The sequence below is a fragment of the Musca autumnalis genome, unplaced genomic scaffold (assembly GCF_047663935.1).
Source record: "Musca autumnalis isolate F117 unplaced genomic scaffold, ASM4766393v1 scaffold_4, whole genome shotgun sequence".
Classification (NCBI taxonomy): Eukaryota; Metazoa; Arthropoda; class Insecta; order Diptera; family Muscidae; genus Musca; species Musca autumnalis.
The window spans coordinates 8,798,944-8,824,474 of record NW_027411977.1 but is presented as its reverse complement, the minus strand read 5'-3'; the positions used below and the strand labels follow the sequence as shown (position 1 = coordinate 8,824,474).

The window sequence follows — 25,531 nt, the reverse complement described above, 5'->3', positions numbered from 1 at the left end:
AAAACATTGGAGAAGAGAAACTACAATACAATGACTTCAACCATTTTTCATAACCTTGAACTTAAAAACAGCAACAAAAACAACAAACGTTTTCACATTCACAACAACAAAACAATAATAAAAAGCCTCACTTGCATTTACAGAATGATGGAATTACTTATAAATATACAAACATATATACAGGCGTATCTATAAAGAATTGTTGAATCAGTTGAACGAACATCCAATGACATGTAGGTGTGTGACTGACTGTCAATGATTTGTTTATTCTCTTGATGCCACATTACTTACTTACTTACTTAGCTGGCCTTTTACAGAACATTTGTTCCATAAGCCGAACTAAGAAAAAATCTCCAATCCTCTCTGTTTGCTGCTGTATTTTCCCAATCTGGGATATGTAACTTTCTGATATCTCGTTTCACTTGTTCGCTCCAACGAAGCTTTGGCCTTCCAGATCTGCGAGAACCTCCATACGGCCCGTATTTATACGCCTTTTTTGCGGGTTCATCATCACTCATTCTTATAACATGGCCTAGCCATCGCAATCGTTGTATCTCGATTCGTTCAACTACATTGATGTCATTGTATAGCTGATACAGCTCGTTGTTCATACGACGCCGATATTCGCCGTCAACACAGATTGGCCCGTAGATCTTTCGAAGAATTTTTCTCTCGAACACACAAAGCACTGCCTTATCTGCTTGAGCAAGTACCCATGCTTCGGAACCATACATTAGCACGGGTAGTATCAGTGTTTTGTAAAGTGTTACTTTTGTTTGACGAGAGGTGGCTTTATTCCTAAACTGCTTACTCAGCCCAAAGTAGCATCTGTTAGCCAACACTATTCTTCTTCGTATTTCACAACTGATGTTATTTGTTGTGTTTATGGCGGTGCCGAGGTAGACGAAGTCCTTTACTACCTCAAAATTGTAGGTACCAACATTCACAGATGGTGCGGGGTTTGTGGACATATTACGCGTTGATACCATCAACTTGGTTTTTTCGCCGTTTACTGCCAGACCAACTTTAGCAGATTCTCTTTCGACTTTTGCAAAGGTGTCAGTTACTTCCTTTTCCGATCGACCCATGATGTCAATGTCGTCGGCATAAGCCAGTAACATATGGCTGTTCGTGTATATCGTTCCATTTCTTTTGACCTTCGCGTCTCGTATGACCTTTTCCAGCAGGATGTTGAATAGATCACACGACAGGCCGTCTCCTTGTCTGAAACCTCTTTTGGTAACAAACTCTTCGGAGAGGTTCTTTCCTATTTTAACTGAGGATCTCGTCTCAGTTAATGTCATTCTACAAAGCCGAATGAGCTTTGCAGGAATACCAAAATCAGACATGGCTTGGAACACCTTTGAACGTATAGGGCTGTCGAATGCTGCTTTATAATCGACGAAAAGATGGAAGGTGTCGATCTGCATTTCTTGGGTCTTTTCCAGGATTTGTCTCAAAGTAAATATCTGGTCAATGGTGGATTTGCCAGGTCTAAAGCCGCACTGGTAGGGTCCAATAATTTCATTGACCATAGGCTTTAGTCTCTCACACAATATGCCAGATATTATCTTATATGCAATAGGGAGCAGACTTATGCCCCTGTAATTGGAGCACACAGTCTTATCACCCTTCTTGTGGACTGGACATAGGATGCTCACGTTCCAATCGTCGGGTACGCGTTCTTCCTGCCAGATGGTGCTAACTAGCTGATGCATACACCTTATCAGCGTGTCGCCTCCGGTTTTGAACAGCTCGGCTGGTAGGCCATCTGCTCCTGCCGCCTTATTATTCTTCAGCCGGTTTATTGCTGTCCTTACCTCATCTTGGCTGGGCGGTATACATTCAATACCATCTTCTGGGATTGGGTCTGTGGTATCTTCGCCGTCTTCACTGCTATCGGATACCAACAGTTTGGAAAAGTGTTCTTTCCATATCCTGAGCACACTATCTGTATCAGTTACCAAATTTCCTTGTTGGTCTCTACAGGAGGACATGCCTGTACCAAAGCCATCAGTTTGATGCTTCACTCTTTGGTAGAATTTTCGAACTTCGTTCTGTCTCCTGTACATCTCTATTTGTTCACACTCCCTCTTCTCCATCTCTCTCTTTTTCCTGCGGAAAAGACGTTTCTCCTCTTTCCTTTTCTCCCGATACCTCTCTCGTGCGCTACGCGTTGCTACTGATTGTAAAGTAGCCCTATATGCCGCATTTTTTTCTTCGGTAGCAGCACGGCACTCCTGGTCATACCATGGATTCTTTGGTGGAGGTCTCTGGTATCCAAGTACTGATTTTGCGGCTGTTTGCATGGAGTGGGCAATGTTTTGCCATTGTGCTGATATGTTATCGGGACGAGAAGCGCTTTCATTAAGCAATTGGGTCAGTTGAGTGGAATATGCTGTGGCTATCTGTTGTGTTTGCAGCTTAGCGATGTCCAACTTTCGTGTTGTGTCCGTCCGTGCTTTATTTGCAACGTTTAGACGGGTACGTACCTTTGCTGCAACGAGGTAATGGTCCGAATCTATGTTTGCTCCTCGGAACGATCGTACATCCAACACGCTCGATGAATGTCTTCCATCTATCACAACATGATCAATTTGATTTATTGTTCTTTGGTCTGGAGACAGCCAAGTGCCCTTATGAATATCGAGATGCTTAAATCTGGTACTGCTAACTACCATGTTTTTTGCCGCTGCGAAGTCTATCAGCCTCATTCCATTGTCTGATGTTTCACTATGTAGACTGAATTTCCCGACAGTTTGTCCAAAGATATTCTCCTTTCCAATTTTGGCATTAAAATCGCCTAGAACAATTTTAATGTCATTGGCAGGACAACGGTCATATGTTTCTTCTAAGCGCTCGTAGAATATATCTTTGGTCTGTTCGTCCTTATCTTCGGTTGGAGCATGAGCGCAGATTAAGCTGATGTTGAAGAATTTTGCTTTTAATCGAATTGTAGCAAGTCTTTCATTCACTGGAGTGAAGCTGGATACCAGATGTTTTAGTCTCCGACTAACTACAAATCCGCAACCAAACTCATGCTTTGTGTCATGGCAGCTATAATACAGTGCGTCACCTTTAGGTGTTGTTGTGACGCCTTTCCCAATCCATCGTATTTCCTGTATGGCAGTAATGTCGGCCTTGTACTTTTCAAGCACATCTGCCAGCGCGTAAACTGCACCTTCTCTATAAAGAGTGCGAACATTCCAGGTGCAGATTCGCAGATCATGGTCCTTAAAACGTTTGCGGGGTTCGTCAACTTTAGAGGGGTTTGTTTTTCTTTTCTTTCGTTTTTTCATAGTAGACTGTTTTTTCTAGGGATGGGTTACTAACCCGACGCCCAAACCCAAGTTTTTAACGTTCTTATGGGAGAACGCGCGGCACATGTTAGCTCACTACCTTTAACGGGTGTTAAAGGCAGTTCCCCAGGTGACACCACGGGGAGGTCAGTGTCCACTTGAGATGAAAGAGGGACCAAGATAAATCCTGGGCTTTGCCATGTTAAAACCGGTCAGGACCGTTCCTTGGTATCTTCCATCCCCTACGTCACCCACATGCCACATTAATATGTAAATTTGTTTGAAAAATATTCAAATAAAAATTTAAATTCATTAATAAGCAAATGATTTAATCATTGAATGTTTGAAGCAAACCAAACCGTTTGTCATGACAATGAAACAGTGTTTAAAGTGTATAGTTTGTAAGCGGCGAAATTGTAGTCAAAACAGAAATCAATTCAGAACACAAAAATAGATTTGCATTTGAAAAACGAAAAGTTCTAGGACAGAGAAACCATTCGACAGTCTATACGTCTGAAGAGCTGCTTAACCAACAGCGAAACCAGGTAACGTAATTTGGTGACTGTGTGGGTTCGAGTCCTTGGTTTTTCTTTTTCACTTCCAAAAAGTTTCCGATCATCAAGCTTAATTTTAAACGAGAAAATTAATAGAAGTCTATTCATATGCAAAGAAAATAAAAAGTTAAATGAACAAAATTGGAGTTCTGAGCCATATTATATTAAGAAATAGAAGGGTGCTGAAGAGTTTTCTAAACGTTCGTGGGCTGGGTGCCACCGTGGTGCAATGGTATGCACGCCGGCCTTGCACGCAGAAGGTCGGTGGTTCGATTCCCCGGCCAGGCAACACCAAACATTTTTCAACGGTGGCAAAATACCCCTCAGTAATGTTGGCGACATTTCCTGAGTATTTCAGCCTTGAAAAACTTCTCTATAAGTGGTGTCTTAGGACACGCCGTTCGGACTCGGCGATAAACAGTAGGTCCCATATCATTGAGCTAAATATGAATCGGGGTGCACTCATTGATATGAGAGAAGTCTCCCTTGTCCCGTATGGGATGTTGTGGAACAATGTTTGTTGTTGTTGTTCATGGGCTGAAATGTTAAGTTAATGTTAATTTGTCAATCTAAAACAAGTGAAATATGGCTTTGCCGACAGCGAAATACACTCAGCACAATAGTAGGTATAGTGGACCAAGTGTTACTAAAAACAGATCCAAATTTTAAATATAAATAAATTGTTCGTTTTGATGTTTTGGATGTTAAGGCGTTTATGTGATTGATATCATTGAAAACACTGCGTGTTATTTTTCGCGTCATGGTTTATTAACCATATTCTGACACCGCATCGTGATAGAAGGCCAAAAATAAGAAGACACGTGCCCCGGCGTTTTTTACTATAACTTCGACATTCGCGGTTATGGACCCCAAAGACCTGAGGCCTTTTTTCGAGTCATGGTTTATTAACCATATTCTGACACCGCACATACGGGTAATATAGGCCAAAAGTTGATCAAAACTCAACATATAAAAATCGCGTTTTTAAAAACTAACTATTGGTAAACAGTCACCTGACCCTTTTCCCCATTCGCTATGACCATCCGCAACTATCTGCGGTTAACCAATCCAAAGCAGCAGCCGATTGAACTCAGCTATAATGAAAGCAAAAAAGTACATGTTCAAATATTATAAAATGAAGTGAACATTGAAATAAAAATATTTTCGCGAAAATTTATAATTTTCAAGGTTTTTTGTTTTTGTATATTCTCCGTACAAGATAAGCTTATAAAAGTTCCAAATTGTTTTTGCAGCTTCACTCTTTAATAATGGTGGTACGTCTCTTCCTTCATGCATATTTTTTATGATAATTTTTATGATAACTCAAATTTCAAAAGTGAAAAAGTGCATGATGCGAACGTTTGCGGACCATAATTACTTTTGGTGATTTATGCACTGAAGTCTCCAACATTGGATCCAATCATAATATATTGCGCATATTTGCGCCATTCTGAAAAAATCTCATTTTTATCAACTAAAACCATTGAAATATGGAAGTATTTAAAAAAAACATTTACAAAATAGAAATATATTTTGGTTCCAGCGTTCGCCAAATCTACTTATTTTATTTGTACTCATGTGTATTAGAGCTCATAAAAATCGCCAAAGATAATTGTTTTTGCATCTTCACTATTAGGTTATTGTGATACATCCCTTCATTCATAGATATCTTTTATGATAACTCAAATTTCAATGGTGAAATACTACATGATGCGAGCTTTTGCGGACCATAGTTACTTTTGATGTTTTATGGAAGATTATGCTGATTCAAAGAAAATTGGAATAATTTATGTAAAACAATTTAAAAAAAAAATTACAAAAATATTTTGGCAACGTTTGCCAACACTAATTTTTGATCTGTCTTATAGTCGGGGCTCTTATTTATCAGGCTAAATCAAAAGTTTTGATAAATGTTTGCGCCATTCGGAAAAATCACTGGTTTTTCTGAAGTAAAATTTAAAAAATTTATGTAAAACAACTTTAAAAAAATTACAAAAATATTTTGGCAACGTTTGCCAACACTAATTTTTGATTTGTCTTATAGCCGGGGCTCTTATTTATCAGACTAAATCAAAAGTTTTGATAAATGTTTGCGCCATTCGGAAAAATCACTTGTTTTTCTGAAGTAAAATTTAAATAATTTATGTAAAACAATTAAAAAAAAAATACAAAAATATTTTGGCAACGTTTGCCAACACTAATTTTTGATCTGTCTTATAGCCGGGGCTCTTATTTATTAGACTATATCAACAGTTTTGATAAATGTTTGCGCCATTCGGAAAAATTACGGGTATTTCTGAAGTAAAATTTAAATAATTTATGCAAAACAATTTTAAAAAAATTACAAAAATATTTTGGCAACGTTTGCCAACACTAATTTTTGATCTGTCTTATAGCCGGGGCTCTTATTTATTAGACTATATCAACAGTTTTGATAAATGTTTGCGCCATTCGGAAAAATTACGGGTATTTCTGAAGTAAAATTTAAATAATTTATGTAAAACAATTTTAAAAAAATTACAGAAATATTTTGGCAACGTTTGCCAACAATAATTTTTGATCTGTCTTATAGCCGGGGCTCTAACTTATCAGACTATATCAAAACTTTTGATAAATGTATGCGACATTCGGAAAAATTCCGGGTTTTTCTGAAGTAAAATATGGGTAAGACAACAAGTGCGCACTAGGGTTATAGCTTTTTGCACTTTTTTGCAAATACCAAAAATACCACCACATAGCCGTGTAGAAATAAGGTAGGTAGGTTTGTACCAATTTTCAGCTTGATCGGACCTATACTACGCTTTTAGTGCATTATTTACCTCATATCCGATGCTAATATATATGGGAGCTATATCCAAATCTGGACCGATTTTCATTATTTTCTACAAAAATAGTCCTTGGACCAAAGATATGATTTGTGCAAAATATTATATCAATCGAATTATAAATGAGGTTTTTAGGAGTTTTAATCAACTTTTAACATACATTACTCCTATGTGCACCGCAGCGTGATAGAAGGCCAAAAATAAAAAGACACGTATCCCGGCGTTTTTCTCTATAACTTCGACATTCGCGGTTATGGACCCCCAAAGACCTGAGGCCTTGATGTCAAAAGAAATCATTTTGTCAGGCCCATATCTTCTAAACCGCTATTCGGATTCACTCGTGGAAGCAAAGTTGTAGCTCTCGTCTTAAGGAATAAAACTTGTGAACACGTAAAATCCATTCAACCACATCTTCAAGATCAAATTTCCGTTATATTTCCTTCTAGGATTTTGGTCTAAAGATATGAAACCGATCAAAATTGAAGCATACAATTAACTACAAAAATGTGCCATAGATCTCAATAAACAACTTTCTAGAACATACGAACTCTGTAAAAACGGTTCTCAATGGCCAAAATAGCAAAACAAATGCGATTTTTATCTTCTTTTCTCAGTTTCTGCTCCATAGATATTAAACCGTTGAAAAGTCAAGAAAACAATCAACCACAATAATGTAGCAAAGGCATTAGTAAACAACTTTCTGGAACATACGAACTGTCAACGAACGGTTGTATAGACCAAAACCCAAGAAAGAACGTACTAATAAATTTGACCCTGGCGATCTTAATTTTTTATATGTTGACAAGAGCTACAATTTTCCTCCGAGATTAAGTTAAGCCTCATAAAATGATCCCTTTTGACAACAAGGCCTCAAATTTCGCAGGCCCGGACCACGAAAGTCAAAAACTCAGGAATACGTATCTTCTTTTTTAGTAGTTTATCACGCTGCAATGTCAAGGAACGGTTTATTCAAAACATGGCACACATTGGAAGGGGCCTATAAACGTACGGGTTGGACCAATGTCAGTAATTCCTTTCGATAGTTATTGTGCTATCCAGCCATTTTAGATGGTCATCGTAGGATTGTTTTAGAGCAGTAAACAGGCCTACAAGGATGTCATTCGGTAAATATTTCAAAACCCATCTCCCACCGAAAGAACTTCTGTTAGTGAGGTACCTGAACGCGTTGTGGGCAATGTTTCGGCCAAGTAAAATACCCATTCGTATGATGTGATAATCATCAGTCTTTTGGTGCTGCCAGATTTTTTAAGAGTTTTCGGTCATTACCTCAGAAAGTACGGACACAAACAATTGTACCGCCATAATAGGGTCCTCGAGACAAACTGCTTAATACTTAATTTCTATCAAAAAATTTTAACTAGTGTGTGTGAGGTATTCGATGGTTCATCTTCGAATTTTATTAAAGTTAGGACAGAATATTACGAATTACACTATGCAACACTGAAAATGCAAACAACTTCTGGTATGCATTTTTTGAAAGTACATATTTAGAATACGAAAACCCTAGTAGGGTTTTGTCCTGTCAGATCCAGTTCGGATTTTATGGCCTCATCTAAACCGGGCTAAATCTACACTTTTTGCATTTATCAGGCCTTTATCTTAGAAACGATTACGAATTTGGCCTTGCTGTCTTTAGCAATATTGTAGCCCTAAACTAGTAGAACTTATCTTTTGAAAAACTCCATCTAGGGCACCAAAATCTATAAAATATAGAAAAAAATGTACTGAAAACAAAGGCATAGAGGCACTTTACAACAATGACATGTTCTGAAGAGTTGTGTATTACATTCCAGGGAATATTTTTCCGAAGGAAAATATTCAGAAAAAGTTTACGGTTTTAGAGATACAGTGCGAAATGTATAAAAATTGTGGAATTTTTGCATATATTTTGAAATTTGAGGCAATAAATGTAGTTTTTCGAGTTCATTATTTCTCCAAATTTTTTATTCTTGTCCTTATCTACAAATTTGCTTCAGAGGTCAGAAGAAGATTCGCATTGGTTTCAGAGATATAGCCCCGAATTTCTTTAAAAACTCAATATTTAACCATGTTTAGATGGGGCCATAAAATCCGAGCTGGATCTGACACAACAAAACCCAACTAGGGCTTCTTGTCGTTTGGGTCTGTACTTTCAAAAAATCCTCAGTTCGAATTGTTTGCACAAGATCACCCTAAAAATGTTGCACAGTGTTACTATTGCCGAAGGAGCTCATCTTCCAACTTGATTGAATCTGGAAAAAATATACAGTATAATCTCGACAATCCGGACACCACATGTTTCGGCGGTGTCCGGATTATCGAATTGTCCGGATTACCGAGTAGTAACAAAAACATATAATTTTGTAAGATTAAATCATTATAGCGGACGTTTACTACATAGATAATAATTTGTCATCTGAGGTAAACGAATTCATATTAAGCAAATGTGACAGGTTGCGACTATTTTTCAGAGTTCAGATGTTCTAGAGAGTTGTTTACTGAGTTTAAGGTACATTATAAAATATTGGACCTTGCCGATTTTGACCTTGAAGATGAGGTTTGATTTTTTTATGTTTTCACAATTTTTATTCTTTGTGGGAAGGGCTCTAAGAGTAAATAAAATTTCTTAACGGTTCGGAAGGTGTGATCCTCTCAAAATGGTCCCTTTTGGCATCAAAGCCTCAAACTCGATTTTTCAGGGAACTAGTCTATTCAACACTATGTGTTAAATTATGTTGCTTCATTCGACATTTTCAGGTAGTTCCATATCGCATCTTCCTGGCTGTATAACTGAGTCAACTGCGCCTAGCCTGAAAGTCGATTTTTGGAAATAAGACTCTGAAAAACTTCATTTTTCTTATTTATACACCAATTGCTGTAGATAAGAATTAAATCGTCAATGCAATAAATAAGAATATAGTGTTCAAAATAGGGAACAAATAATGATGTCCGGATTATCGTGGTCAAAAAAATATGTGATGTCCGGATTACAGAGTCTACAATGTAAAAAACTATAGTGTCCGGATTACCGCGTTGTCCGATTAACGAGTGTCCGGAATATCGAGACAATACAGTATATATAATTGTTCCACAAACATCCCAGATTGGACAAGGGAGACTTCTCTCATATCAATGAGTGCACCCTGATTCATATTAGCTCAATGATATGGGACCTACTGTTTATTGCCGAGTCCGAACGGCGTGTCCTAAAACACCACTTGTAGAGAAGTTTTACAAGGCTGAAATAGTCAGGAAATGTCGCCAACATCACTGAGTGGTATTTTGCCACCGCTGAAAATTTGATGTTGCCTGGCTGGGAATCGAACCCACGACCTTTAGAATGCAAGGCGGGCGTGCATACCATTGCACCACGGTGGCAGGAAAAAATATTACGAAGTGTAAATTATGGACTCAATCGGTAGATCCGTCAAATGGACAGACAGGCTAAATCGACCACAAATTGTCTGAAACGGTTTTAGTCCAACGTGCGGGTCTTCAACCATTATTTCGGAGAGACACATTTTGTATCGTATTAAAGTGTATATACATATCCTCGTTAGCCGAAAGACTTAAGGTATGATTAGGCTAATATCTTCATTACCAAAGCTGATCCGTTATAAGTGCACAGTCACGAAACGTGGCATTTGCGGTATTTTTAAGGTTTTGGCCTCATTAGCACACCGAAATTTGGTATTTAGTCTTCGTTGGGGGTACAAAATTTTCACCTGAAGTTTGTTGGTATATATCCACGCCTTCATATATCCCCCATACCCAATTTCGGTATTTTGAAAGTTGTTAGCTCAACATCACACCAAAATGGCTGAAATTTGGTTTGTAGTATTCGTTATGAGTATAAAACTTTTCACCTGAAATATGTCGGTATAGGCCCAAGTATTTATATAGGCCCCTTAGAACGGTATCCCCCATTTTCGGTATGTTGAAGGTTGTGGCCTCAATATCCCACCGAAATGGCTGTAATTTGGTATTTAGTCGTCGTTGGTACTAAACGTTCTACTACGTCCACGCCGTCATATAGCTCCTATAGAGTGGTGTCTTCCAATTTTCGGTATTTTGAAGGTTGTGGCCTCAATATCCCATCGAAAGGGCTGAAATTTGGTATTTAGTTTTCCATATTCTATATAGCCTCCATAGATGCGTACTTAGTCCTCTTTGGAACCAAAAACATTTTTCACCAGAAATTTGTCAGTATAGGTATTGAGGGTTCATAGAAAATCCCCACACAGAAAAAGATCAATATAGGTTAATATTTTGGTATATATGGGGTACATCCTGATTTTACATATTTTTAGTTTGTGCACGCATCGTCGAAATGGAATGACTGTAATATGGTATCCAGTTAGCATATACCACTTTTCCGAGCAATAAGCATTGACGTAGCGCAGCATTTAGTATTTTATAAATGAAAGGAAACTATGAAAATGAAACAATTTTACTTCAATACAACTCATGGTGGAGAATATAAAAAGTTCGTCCCGGCTGAACTTAACGCCTTTATTACTTCTTTACTTTAACGCCATTTCACAAAGCCGAATGAACTTCTCGGGAATGCCAAATTTAGTCATGGCTTGGAATACCTTTACAATCGGCTGTGGAAGCCTGTTTTTTTAATCAATAAAAATATTACCATATTTTTCATCTATTGGGCCTTTTCCAGCATTTGTGGTAAATATCTGGTCAATAGCACTCCCGCCTTGCACTCAGAAGGTCTGCGGTTCAATGCGTGACCAGAACATCAAAATTATCAGCGGTGGCAAGTCCCCTCAGTGCAATGTTGGCAATATTACCTTACTCGTCTCTACAGAATAATGTACCTGTATCAAAACCCTTAGTTTGATGTTTCACTCTTTGGCGTGATTTTCAGACTTCATTTTGATCCTGTACATGTAGTTATAACGATTTTATTTCTGATTTGTCATGCCTTGTGACTTATTGTCCAAGATGTTTAGAATTATGAAGAATCATTGTCGATCAATAGAAATCAATAAAGTAGCTTATAAAATTAATATGATCACATTATAAAAATATGCAGATATAAATCAATCAATTTATTCAATTCAATTACACAAGTGCAAGTTCAATTTATCCGAAAACCAGTTGATGTTTTTTGAAATTAAATACTGGCTAAGCTTATTGTCGAATGTCACAATAGAATTGATATATTTCAATTTAATTTATCAATCATCGTTGTATCAACAAATCGGATTTGATTGTATTTTTGTATCATGGATGACAAATACATGTTTATATGTTTGTTTTTTTATATTCGAATCTAAACAATTGTTAATTAAGAAAAAAATAAATATATTATTGTTTATATCAATATAAATGGCACATGCCAAAATAATATTTTTTTGAAAATAATACTATTTATAACCAAAAATGTAAACAAACTACCACAGTGATATGATTTTATTATTAAAAAATTCCGAAAAATAATATATAGGTTGTTGTGATTGTTTTATTAAATTTCGAAAATAGTTTTAGTCCATGTATTACAGCATATCTCTCCATTAATCTCAAAACGAAACCTACTGTGCAAACAATCCTTAAATTTGTAACATAGCCCAATGATTGAGTCACATTCATTAAAAATTAAATAATATCTTTTATAATTATGTTTATTAAAAAGATATAAAAAATGCTCTCATTGATTTTTTTCTCTTAAAGTTAGTTTCGTCGTTGTTGATATTTTGTGACTTCATACAATTAAGTCATTTTGTGTTTCTTTTTTGTTAATGATATTACTGTTCGATACCCTGTAATGACTGTATAAATGAAAATTGTAAAACATTCTTGCAACACCATTTTTGATACTTTTTGGTATCAAATTTAGGCTACTCCAGTATAGATTGAGATAAACGATTTATTCCTTTTGCCGTCTTGTGATATTCGAACCGAATTATGAACTGAAATCATTTGTGATTATTTTTTGGGTATCCATTTTTTTCCTCTCCCCCTTGTAAAAACTAAATTATGTTCAATTTAGTTAATAAAAATATAAAATTAGTTAAAATTATAAAGTATGGCCATGCCATGGTGGTGTTTGGCTATTGGCATTTGGAAAAAGGCGGAAAATTGTAACAGTTATCTGGATCAAGCAATCTGTGTAAGAGAGAAAAATAATAAGAAAACAAATGAAAGACTTAAGCAACGAACACGTTTATTGCAAAAAGTTTGTTTTGTTTGTCAAACATTTTTTTTTGCAACAGTCATATGTATGTTTTAATGTGGTAGAATAAATGTATTATGAAGTTTACTTTAAGTTTTTAATTTTCTAGCCTTTTTATGCTTCACTTTTTTCATTGTTTATGAATAAAGCAAATCTCGCTTTAGAAATTCAATTGAAAACAACTTCTAATTATTATTTTTAATTATTTGTGTAGTTCCGTTTTGTTTTACTGTTAATTTGATAAATGTCTAGGACGATGCCATCGTCTAAAGTTGCGGGAAAATAATTATAGAAAAGTGAAGTTTAATGTTGCAACCGTGAGAGAGTTATTGAAACATAACAATGACATCGAACTTCAATAACGCAAATTAGTATTTTGCTATTATTAATGAATTAAATAATGCAATTAATTGTTTGACAGGTATAATTATGAAAACATCATCATTTCCGTATATCACGAAAGTTTAAGGAAAATGTTTTCAAAATGAGAATATTTATTACATTCTATTATATTCTAAAAAGGTTTGATTTGATGTTAAAATAAAGTAGACTAAATATTTCTGAAGATGATTGTCAATGACAATTATACTATTAGATCAAACGACCTTCAACCGAGAAATTATCAATAATTTAACAATTCTGAAAATCTAAGTAACTCCATTACTGAGGATGCCGTCATGCGACCCCTATGGCTTTATAGTGGATTTATATTCGCTAATCTCATGATATTGCCTACCCAACGGAATTGTTGTAACCTGATACGTTTAACAATACTGATGTCGTTGTGTAACCCATACAGCTCGTGTTTTCTACAGCGTCGATAATCACCGTCACACAGATTGTCCTATAAATCTTTTAAAGGATATTTCCTTTTGCATTTCGTATAACTTTTTTAGCAGAATGCTGAAAAGATAGAATGAAAGGCTGCCTCCGCATCTTTGTTACTTTAGCTGATATCCGTTAATATAATCTGAGAAAACTGAATGAACTTTGTGGTAATACCAAATTCAGACATAGCTTGGAATACCTTTACATTCGGCTGGGGAAACCCGTTTTGTAATCGACAAAAACATGGGAAGTATGGATCTGAATCTCTTGGACTTTTTCCAGGATTTGCCGCAAGCTAAATATGTGGTCAATGGTGAATTTGTAAGGACTAAAGCATAACTGATATGTCCAATTTGTATACCCTCAACCTTTAGGCTGAACAGGGTATATACACTAGAGCGGCCCAAAAAGTGACAAAAATTGTTTTATTAAAACGCCAACCCCCATTTCCATTTGATCCAGAAACCTTATATATGAAATTTTATGGCGATCGGTTAACGTTAACCCGTGCCACCAGAAGGATCTTTGTTTCCATAGTAATTTGTATGGGACCATAGGCCAATTTTCACGAAAATGCTTTAAAGGCCGCATTTATGGTCCAATTTTACCAGTTCATTGTTTTGTCTAAAACACGAATCCTACAAAAATTTTTGAAAATCGTGCCAGATTTTGATTTTGCTCCTATATGCATAATTTGGGCCCCATCTTCTTCTTCTTCTTCTTTTATTTGCCCATCCGTTGTTCGGATATAAGCGATCATACATTAAATCGTTTTACAATAATTATATTACATTTCAGAATATATAAATATTTTCTTATATATATTTTTGTTGTTTATATTGTCGGCAGTTCTCTATTTTTGGCCGCCCTAAACAAGTTCCTTTCGTCATCGTAGCCAGTCCAATCTTGAATATTTTTAAGCCAGGAGAGTTCTCTTTTTCCTCTACTGTGTCTTCCTTCAATTTTCTCCATAATATAGCTAATATTAAAATCTGGCCCGATTTTCAGAAATTTTTTGATCAACCGATTCGAAGCAAATTTTGGGTGTCGTAATATTTTATCCAAACTTAGTTTAAGTTCGAAGATGGGCCACATCGGTCCACTCCTTTGGGTACCTCTCCCACAAAAGTTAAAAATTTTTCTGTACAAGTAAAAAAGTATCAGTCGGCTTTGCCGACAGAGATATGCCCTCAGCTTATGTGAATTGAAACTTTCATCTACGGACAGATCGAATGTATTTAGAGTCTTTTCTGAATTTTGACTGTTTTGGAAGTGGGCACTAGTCATTTCAGTGGGACTTTGGTCCTGTAAACAGGACCACAACGAACAGCATCGGTATATATTTCCAAACGATCTTCGAGCAGACACTAAACTGCACTTAGACAAAAATATTGAACTTTTGTGGGGGAGGTACCCTAAGGAGAGGGCCGATACGGGCCAAGCTATACTAAATTTAGACAAAATATTAGGAGATCCAAAGTTTTGACCAAATTGGTTGCCCCGTTCAAAAGATATCGTACATACCATTTTAGTGTCATTTTTTAAATATTTAAATATTTAACATCAAAAACCAGTCAAAAAGTTAATATTTTTATAATTTTAGACCAAAAAATGGGAGGTCCTGTAAGGAATATTACCCTTTGTAGCTCCTCTGCTCCAATAAACGAGCAAATAATGGATTGCTATCAACTCTAACAGATCTTAGGTGTTATTTAAGAACAGCCTGAAACAATTTATGTGTACAGAAATCACGAATCCTTAACATAAAGACATAATATGTTTACACGTGATAGTAGATGCACGCGTGGGTTGGCCTATTGCTGAACATTTTCCTTGACAGGTGGTATAAAATTTATTTAATTTGAACGGACAGCTTCGGATATCAATTTCATTCACCACTGGTAGCCTGGACATTTAATAAAGCTAACCTCGATGTTTTATAAGGCCTGAAATACTCAGCAATAACGGAGGTAGCCATAGATGGATATTCTTTGAGAACTGTTATAAACATACTCTGTCTTTATGTTTAAGATTCGTGATTTCTGTACCCATAAATTGTTTTAGACTGTTCTTAAATAACACCTAAGATTTATTAGAGTTGATAATAATCCATTATTTACTCGTTTATTGGAGCAGAGGAGCTACAAAGCGTAATATTCCTTACAGGACATCCAATTTTTTTTGCTCTAAAATCATAAAAATTGTAACTTTTTTCGACCGGTTTTTGATGTTTTCTTATTTTTGAAAGTAGGTTAGCACACTTTCTTCACAATCACAAATATTATTGATATTTGCAATATATTGGAGGTCTTTATGGGGCATTATCTTTGATTCTGGGCCCATATGGGTTTTCAGCCCGATTAACTCTAGAAGGAGAATTAAAATTTTAATTTTTGGTGCATAATGTTAGGAAGGAACACTAAAGTTGTCCATATGATTTTGACGGTCAAATTTAAATTTCCTTAAGACATTGTCTAATTTACTTAAAGTGGCTCTATTATTTCGCACAGCTCTTTACAAGCTCTGCCCTACCTAATACAAGGTCAACCCCCAAATTGGACAAATGTTGACTGACTTTTATTTATAGGATAATGTTCCACTATAAAAATTCAATTTGCGCCATAAAACACTTTTCAGAGGTGATTTGAAAATGTTAAATGCGTTGTAACTTCAGTGGCTCTATTATTTCGAACACCAGTGTATCTGGTAGATATATTAGGATGTGTAAAGTATGGACCAAATCGGTCACTTCTTTCAAGAGTTATCTTGCGCACAATTTTTCCGATCATTTTTGAACTTTTGTGGGGAAGGTACCTGAAGGAGTATACATATACCTGAAGAGTATATATATCTTCGAACTGAAACTAAGTTTGAACGAAATATTACGAATGCCAAATTTTGGACCGAATCGGAAAATCCGTTCGAGAGTTATCTTGGGTTCCAACCATTACACACGGTGTCAAAGGGTTTTTTGCACATTTCAGGTTGAAGCTTTTACCGTCATATGGGGGCTGTGAATACAAGTTGTTACAACATAAATCACAGCGATTGAAGAGCAGTTCCAAAACTGAACTTATCCGCAATTTTGTGTCGGAGGTACCTGAAGGAGTGGACCGATTGAGTCCATATTGGAACCTCATCTAAGTCTGCTAGACATTTCACGATGTGCAAAGTATGGACCAAATCGGTTCCTCCCTCCAAGAGTTATGGTGCGCACAAATGTTCCGAACATTTTCGAACTTTTGTGGACGAGGTACCGGAAGGAGTGAACCGATATAACACATCTTCGAACTTAAATTAAGTTTGTACAAAATATTACGAAAGCCAAATTTTGGACGAAATCGGTTGATCCGTTCGAGAGTTATCGTGCGCTCCAGCCAGCCAGACAGACGGACGGAAATGGCTAAATCAACCCCAAATTGTCGGAAACGGATTTGGTCCAAACATACTTGGTGTCTAAAACCATTATTCCGATGCATAAATGCTGAGGGTATCAAAATGGTGTGAACGATAAGTCTTGAAGGGATCAATTGATTTGGTCCAAACATTGCACATCGTATTATTCCTTCCAGATATATATCGGGCTCGAATATTGACTATATCGGTCGTTTAAGATCTCCTCTCGCACAGTTTTGATTCTTTTGTCAATAGGTTGTTCTAGCGGCTTCATTTACAACGGTACAATTTTTTCCGGAGATAATGACCCAAAAGCTCCAAAACCTGCCTGCACATACTAAAATGGCTATAGTGCAAGATAACACTAAAATTTGTCAAAAAAATCTTCCAAACTTAGTTTAACGTAATTTACTATTTCTGGTCCTTAGCATTACGGTATCTTCAGATTTTAATGCAAACTCATGATATAAAATCCCCATATTTAATATACGGTTTGGTTTTGTTGTTTTTTTGTCAGTGGCTGAGGATATATCTCCGTCAACTTGTTTCTTATACGTTTTCCAATATAATATCATATCGTAATTAAATAAGCTATTTATTATTGAAATTGAATATAATCGGAAAATTTAAGCTTTTATTTTAACATAAATAAGGAATATGTATACAAATAAATGTTTGTTAAAAAAACTAAAATCAACATTTTTCTTTATAAAACTGTTCAAAAGGCGCTTAGAAATCTTAGTCGGTGCGAAAACTTTTTTCACCGATTCGAACTAAAACACGCGTTTTCGTTATCAGGACAATATTCCGCACTTACTACTGGCGTGGTAGTTTTTTTGGTTATAGCCCTACTGTATGTGTTATCTCATTACCATCGACGGGTGTTAAAGTCAGTTTGAGGATGACACCTTGTAGAGGTGAAAGGGGGAACAAATTAAGTCCTGGTCTTTGCCATAAGCCGGTCAGGAGCATAAACTAACGAATGTTTATTTTTATCAATTTACAAAAAGTCTTCCACGAGGCTAGAGTAGGTTTCACTTATAACTTCTTTATCTCGAGTTCTAACGATGTGTTTAATATAATGTTTCGAAACACTTACTCCCTGAGTACAAGGAAGGCATGCTAACCACTGTATTGTGATAGCTGCAAATTAACACATTATTTATTATTAGTTTTTTTACATTTGCAAAAATCTAAATAATCATTTTAATCCTATTTACTGATATCATTCTTGTGTTTTATAAATAAAACTGAAATTCATCAACTTCATTGTGACAGCATAAAAACAGCTTACGATGTATCTAATTTCATAATTGACAACAACAGGTTTTTGTTTTGTTGTCTCATGCATTTCAATGTTTTGCATAGATATTTTCTTAATGTGATTATAAGGCATGTTGAGATTTGGTTCCACTTTTGCAATATTCTTGAAACCCTTAAATAGATCATAATTTAGAACATTTATAAAATCTATTTAAGTAAGTTTATATTTGCAAAGTAATGTCAGTATCAATAATTCTTTGAAATTAAAGACATATTTAAATATTAACTGTGTGCGGTTATTGCCTAAATTTTTTTCGGTATTAAATTATTTGAAAGAAAAAAAGAAATACTTAAATAACAATGATCCCTAGAGTGAAAAAGGTATGTTGTTCCAATCGTAGTTGCTGTTGTTTAAACAGTTTGTTCGCTCTCTATTTAAGGCGTGACCCCAGGTGTAAAGCCCAATTAAAGCCATTTTTCATGAATTTTTTCCAAAAAAAAAAAGAAAAAAAATTTAACATTTTTAGTAAATGTTTTTTTCATCTAAAAGAATTTTTCTTCGTCATATCGACGCCTCCAAACAATAGTATGCTAAGTCGACTTAGCATGTTTTCAAGTTCTTTACATTTTTATATTTAACGTCCTTTAACTTAAATTCTGTCAAATTTTGGCAATAATCGGACAATCCGAACAGAAGTTATAAACAAATATTTACTTAGCATAGTACTGAAGGTCATAGAAATTTCCAAACTTTTAGAGCCTGTCCTGCCAAACTCACTGTTCAGAATTAGCAAACTATTATTTGGAGGTGTCGATCGTCCTTTAACTTAAATTCTGTCAAATTTTGGTAATGATCGGTCAATCCGAACCGAAGTTATAAACAAATATTGACTTAGCATAGTACTGAAGTTCAAAAAAATGTCCACACTTTGAGAGCTTCTCCTGCAAAACTCACTTTTTAGACTTAGCATACTATTATTTGGAGGTGTCGATATATTTTTGTATGCTTATTAAGAACATAAAGATCTGGTCCTTCATCCATCGATTTTTTAAACAAAAATATTAGTTTTTAGGGAAAAGACAAATTTTAAATTTTCTGGGTCAAAAAACGGGCAAAAAAAATTAGAAATAAAATCGATCGATAAAGGACTAGTTTTTGATGTCCTTGATAAGCCCACAAAATTATGTGATAATCGGTTTAGAGTTGGCAGCGTTTTCAAAATGTAATTTTGAGAAAAACACGTTTTTAGTTTCCATGTTACATACAAATCACAACGATTTTTCCCCTTCCAACACTCATATCTCAGCCAATTTTATTCCGATCGACTTGAAAGTTTCACCACATATTCTATGATACTTATACTTTAAAATAATCCATATTTAAATATTTACAATAAGCCCATAATTTTTTTTCGATTTTCTGAAATTTACAAGTGCGGTCATCGCTTAATATAGTTTTGGTTCATCGAAAGAATGGTGTTGAAACCCAATAAATATGGAACATATCATGCGATTTAGTGCAAACTTTGGATCAGTGCACTCTTTCGGGTACCCCCACCCAACAAATATTCAACATTTTTTTTATAAAATGGTACGCATGACTTTCAAATCCCACTTTAGCTACATTCATATGTTCCCACAAACATCCCTTAAGGGACAAGGGAGGCAGGAGACTTTTTTCATAGCAATAAGTGCACCCCGATTCATATTAGCTCAATGATATGGGACCTACTCTTTATCGCTGAGTCCGAACGTTGGGTTTTAAGGCAACACTTTTATAGAAGTTTTACATGGGTGAAATACTCAGGAAATACCGCCAAAATACCATATTATACTTATAAACATTTGTTCCCACAATCTTTGAGTAATTAAACGTCTTGGTAGACGAACTTACATTATTATGCAAACTTTAATCATTACATTTTGTTGTTCTTAATTTGGGCAATTCCTTTTTGAATATTTAACAAATTATACAACTTTTCTTCCTAAATTATAATGTAGCGAACAATATGAAAATAATTATTATCACATTATTATAATAGTATCGTATAAATCAGAGAACATTTCCGAGCTGTGTTACAAACAACAAAGCAATTTAAGACTTATGCTGGATATTCTTTGGCGACGTTAAAAGTCTTTTCAGCAACGACAAATGAGGAATATTATTAATTTGCACAATTTAATTTCATGTAATTGCCAAAGAAGCCATTCATTTGTGAACATCACCAACACGAAAATCTGCACAGTCGTCAGTCAGTCAAATTGCACATTCAAATCACATTCACAGTGTGACCACCATAGAGCGTTGTCGAATCTGTTGAAGCCTTTCAAAAAATGTGAGACATACTACTTTGTTTGTTAAAATTCTGCTGCCAGCTTTTGTTGCTGTAACGTTTGTGCCTTGCTTGAAAATGTGTTTTTTTTAAGATTTTGGGCAGTTTCAAGTAGCATCTGATTATTAATAGCTGAGCACTTTGTTTGTTGCCGCTGTTGTTATGTAATAATGTCTTAGAAGAAATCACCTTTACCGAATTGTTAGAAAGACAAGAAATCCTATGCCTCCCAGCACACAAACTGCTGCTGATGATAGTTGCCAATGCAACAACATCATCATTACATGTTAGTTTGTAAGATTGTTGTTTGGGGCGTTTTGAGGCCCAAAGCATCCAATGTTGGCAGATGGAAGAATTGATGAAAATTTAGACAAGGCAACTTTTTATGCAATACAACAAGCTATAATTTGGCCCCAGACAACATTCTCATGTTGAGTTGCGTCCACAAACATTTATTTAATTATTGTAAAATTTCCGCTAATGATTTGCACGAACATCAGGCATTTTATGAAGTCTGAATAAAAAAACATGGCAAATTGTTGCCATATTTAGTGAAACGAATGAACGAAGTGCAGGTTGACAATATGCAAATTTGAACTTGTAATTCTTAGTTATGCCTTGTCTTCGCCTTGACAATTTCTGACACGCAATTATTTGGTGTCATATTTCTAATATGGAAATAAAAACAAACTGCGGCATAAATATTTATAAGTTCTTAAGTGGGCAAAGAAGTAGGAATTTTGTTACTGCTTATAAGGGTTTAGCATAACATTAGCATTTATAAACATTTTTTATACTGATATTGTATAACAAAAGTAGTTTAATCACTGGAAAATCAATATGAAGTTAATTGAGAAATTTAAGTTACAACAGTGATGCTACTCTCTCGAATGTGACACAAAAACCTTCAACTCATGTGACGACAAAATAGTTCGTAGTACACATTACGATATAATCTTCAACAATGTCTATACAGTTCATACATATGGTGTGTACCGCGCTTTATTCCTGTCTCGTGAACGGGACATAGAATGTTCAGGTTCCGATCATCCGGTACGCGTTCCTCCTGCTAGATGGTGCTAACTAACAGATGCATACACTTTATCAGCATGTCGCCTACCGTTTTCAACAGCCCATGAACCATCGGTTACTGCGGCCAAATTGTTTGCTGTCTTAACTCATCCTGGCCGGGTGGTATAGATTGAATGTCCATGATCTCTTTTTCCTGAGGAAAATACGTTTCTCTTCTTTTCTCCCGATACCACTTTCGAGCGTTACATGTTGCAACTGATTGCCGCATATGCTGTTATATAATCGAAATCGAAAAGTGCATCCATTAAGCAATAGGGCAAGTTGAGTGGAATAGGCTGCGGTTAGCTGTTGAGATTGCATCATTCCGATGCCCAACTTCCGTGTGTATTGTATTTGTTAATGCTTTTTTTTGATACATACGTGTAATCGGGAACGTACCTTTGCTGTAATAAATAGACAGCGGAATTTTATGCAACCCCTATTTTTGGTCCGATTCATGTCAAATTTTGGGACTGGGCCTATTTTTGACTTCTGATTAAATTGCAATCGAAACATATGACATATGCAACAAATATTTTAATAATAGGTACAAAAATGTTTGTATGTATGTACAATTTTTCTGTTCAAAATTCTTTTCAGACAAGTCAATAAAATAGAGAAATGTATAACCACAGCCTCAACCTTCCAAATACCGAATTCGGGAGGTATCGTTCTATGGGGGCTATATGAAGGCTTGAACCTAAGTCGACAATTTTAGGTGGAAAATTGTTTACCCCCAAGGAAGACTTAATACCAAATTTCAGCCATTTTGGCGGGATATTGAGGCCACAACCTTCAAAATACCGGAAATCGGGAGGTACCGTACTATGGGGGCTATATGAAGACGTGGACCTATACCCACAAATTTCAGATGGAAAGTTGTATACCACCAAGGAAGACTTAATACCAAATTTCACCCATTCTATGGGGGCTATATGAAGACGTGGACCTATTCCGACAAATTTCAGGTGGAAAGTTTTATACCCCCAAGGAAGGCTTAATACCAAATTTCAGCCATTTCGGAGGGATATTGAGGCCTCAACCCTCAAAGTACCAGAAGCCCGGAGGTACCGTCCAATGGGGGCTATATGAAGACGTGGACCTATATCGAGAAATTTCAGGTGGAAAGTTTTATACCCCCAAGGAAGACTAAATACCAAATTTCAGCCCTTTCGGTATAATATTGAGGCTACAACTTTCAAAATACCGAAAATCGAGAGGTAATGTTCTATGGGGGCTATATGAAGAGGTGGACATATACTGACAAATTTCAGGTGGAAAGTTTTATACTCCCAACGAAGACTTTATACAAAATGTCAGCCATTTAAGTATGATGTTGAGGCCACCACCTTCAAAATATCGGAAATCGGGAGGTACCGTTCTATGGGGGCGGTATGAAGACGTGGACCCATGCGGACAAATTTCAGGTGTAAAGTTTCATACCTCTAACGAAGACTTAATACCACATTTCAGCCATTTCGGTGGGATTTTTAGACCACAAATCCTTGTATATATTTTTGCATATGGTTTTGCACATGCTCATTTTATGCAGATATGTAAAAATATGGACGATATGCAAAATATGCAAAAATTTCTGGTCCTAATTCGTTTTATTTTGTGATAGAACGAGTTTCTGTCTAATCAGATCTTCTCTACAACCGTCCTAACCATATATGCATTTGCATAGAATACACCTTTCTAGTAATAAGGTAGTTATTCGAATCAATGTCCTCTTCGGTTTGATCGTGAGCAATTTGTTTGTATCCCATATTTTTATCTGGCGATAGCCACCCGATCTTATAAATGTGAGATGCTTAAACAATATGGTAGTTAGCAGCACTATCATGTTTTTCGCCGTTGCGAAGTCTATCAGTCTGTCATTGTGGAGACTGAATTTCACGAATGTTTGACCAAAGATATTCTGCTTTCCAATTTTGGTATTAAAACACCTAGAATCAATTTTAGGTCATAGGCAGGACACCAGCCATATGTTTTTTAAGCGTTCTAAAATGTATCTTTGATCTGCTTGCCTTGTCTTCGGGCATGGGCGCAGATTAGACTAACGTTGAAAAATTTGGCTTTTAACTGAATTGTTGCAAGTCTTTCAGATCTTTTAACCTCCGAACAAACAAACTCGTCTCTTTATATCATGATAGCTTTAATACAGTGTGTCACCTTTAGTTGTTGTTATAACGCCTTTCCTAATATATCGTATAGCATCGGCCTTGTACTTGGCAGAACATCTGGCAGTTCGTATAATACACATTTTCTATAAATTGTCCGAACATTCCAGGTATATATTCGCAGATCATGGTCCTTAAAACTTAAGAGGGGTTTATTTTTCCTTTTCTTCTTTTCATGACATGGTTAGCTTTGTGTCTATGTGAGATGAAAGAGGAGCCAAAATAAGTTCTGGCCTTTGTCATGTTAAAACCAGTCAGGAACATTGATTTGTATCTTACACCCCCTACATTACCAAAACGTCAGACAAATTTATGTCCAGTTTAATTACAACCAGAATACAGAATTGTGTCGCCTTACGCATTTTATTGCACTTTATGCAATAAGATTATTGCGGCAATTTCGAAGTACACTAGTCTCTACGTAAAATAAACCTTCTTTGTAAAGAGCTTTGATATTCTAGATGTAGATTCACAATCATTGTTTGTATTTATTTGAGCCCTGTTCTCGAATCTACAATAATAAAGCCTACACTTATCTTCTTTTCGCAGTATAAGTCTTGTCAAATGTTAAAGACACTTTTGACTTTTGGCTTCGAAGCCAGATTCGACTTAAAACAAAATACGGACCAAGATAAGTCATACAATTTACCACCAGCACACAAACAGTTCCGTGGAATTAATCATTTCTTAGTTAGGTGCCACTGTGGTATGATGATAAGCACATCCGCATTGTACACTGAAAGCAGTGTATTGTTGGCAAAATTCCCAGAGTAATTCAATCATCTAAAACTTCTTCACAATTGGTGTCTTAAGACACACCGTTGAGCACTCATTTATACACGGAGGAAAAAAAGGCCTGTCTAACATATGTCCCAAACATATTTTGCAGCAAACATATATTTGTTTGCAGTCAGTCCCAAACATAACATATGTTTGGGTCCTGCAAACAAATATATGTTTGGGTGCAAACAAATACAAACACAAAAGCCACAAAAAACAAATAAATGCACGAGTGGGCGCTTACTGAGAGCAAGGGAGCGTTAATTTCAAGGTAAAACGCATTGAAATGTATGCTCACTTGCTCTCAGTAAGCGCTCACTGGCTATCTCTATCATATACACACATTTATAAATGGTGGTGGTTTATTGAAAGGCATAGAAATACCAAACACAAAAGCAACAACAGACACATAGGTACATAAAAAATTCCAAAGAAATACATAATAGACTTTAATAAAAGAAATAAGGAATGACATAATTTATAAAATGTCACACTTTTAAAATCGTTGAACGCTTCTTCTTAGTTGTGAAATACAACACATTTTCCTCAAGATTGAAATCATAAGCGGGAAATCGGCAATCTGGAAATGATTGTATAATGTAATATACATATGTATGTATGTGTATGAAAAATGTATTGATGTAATTACCAATATTAAATGCGATTTCTTCATTGTCCAATAAAATATTTCCATTCACCTTTTTGATTCAATTATAAAATTTCCAATTATAAAATGTAATAGGCATTTAATTTACTAAAAAGCACAATTTCTTTAAGAAAACACAAAACACTGTTTTATTCACTCACTT

General features: G+C 35.7%; 1 protein-coding gene across 1 annotated transcript in view; it reads left to right on the top strand.

Annotated features, from left to right (window-relative positions):
• The window catches only part of GV1, a 92,552-nt gene that overhangs the window by 53,130 nt on the left and 13,891 nt on the right, over positions 1-25,531 (top strand). The gene's annotated exons all lie outside the window — the stretch shown is intronic.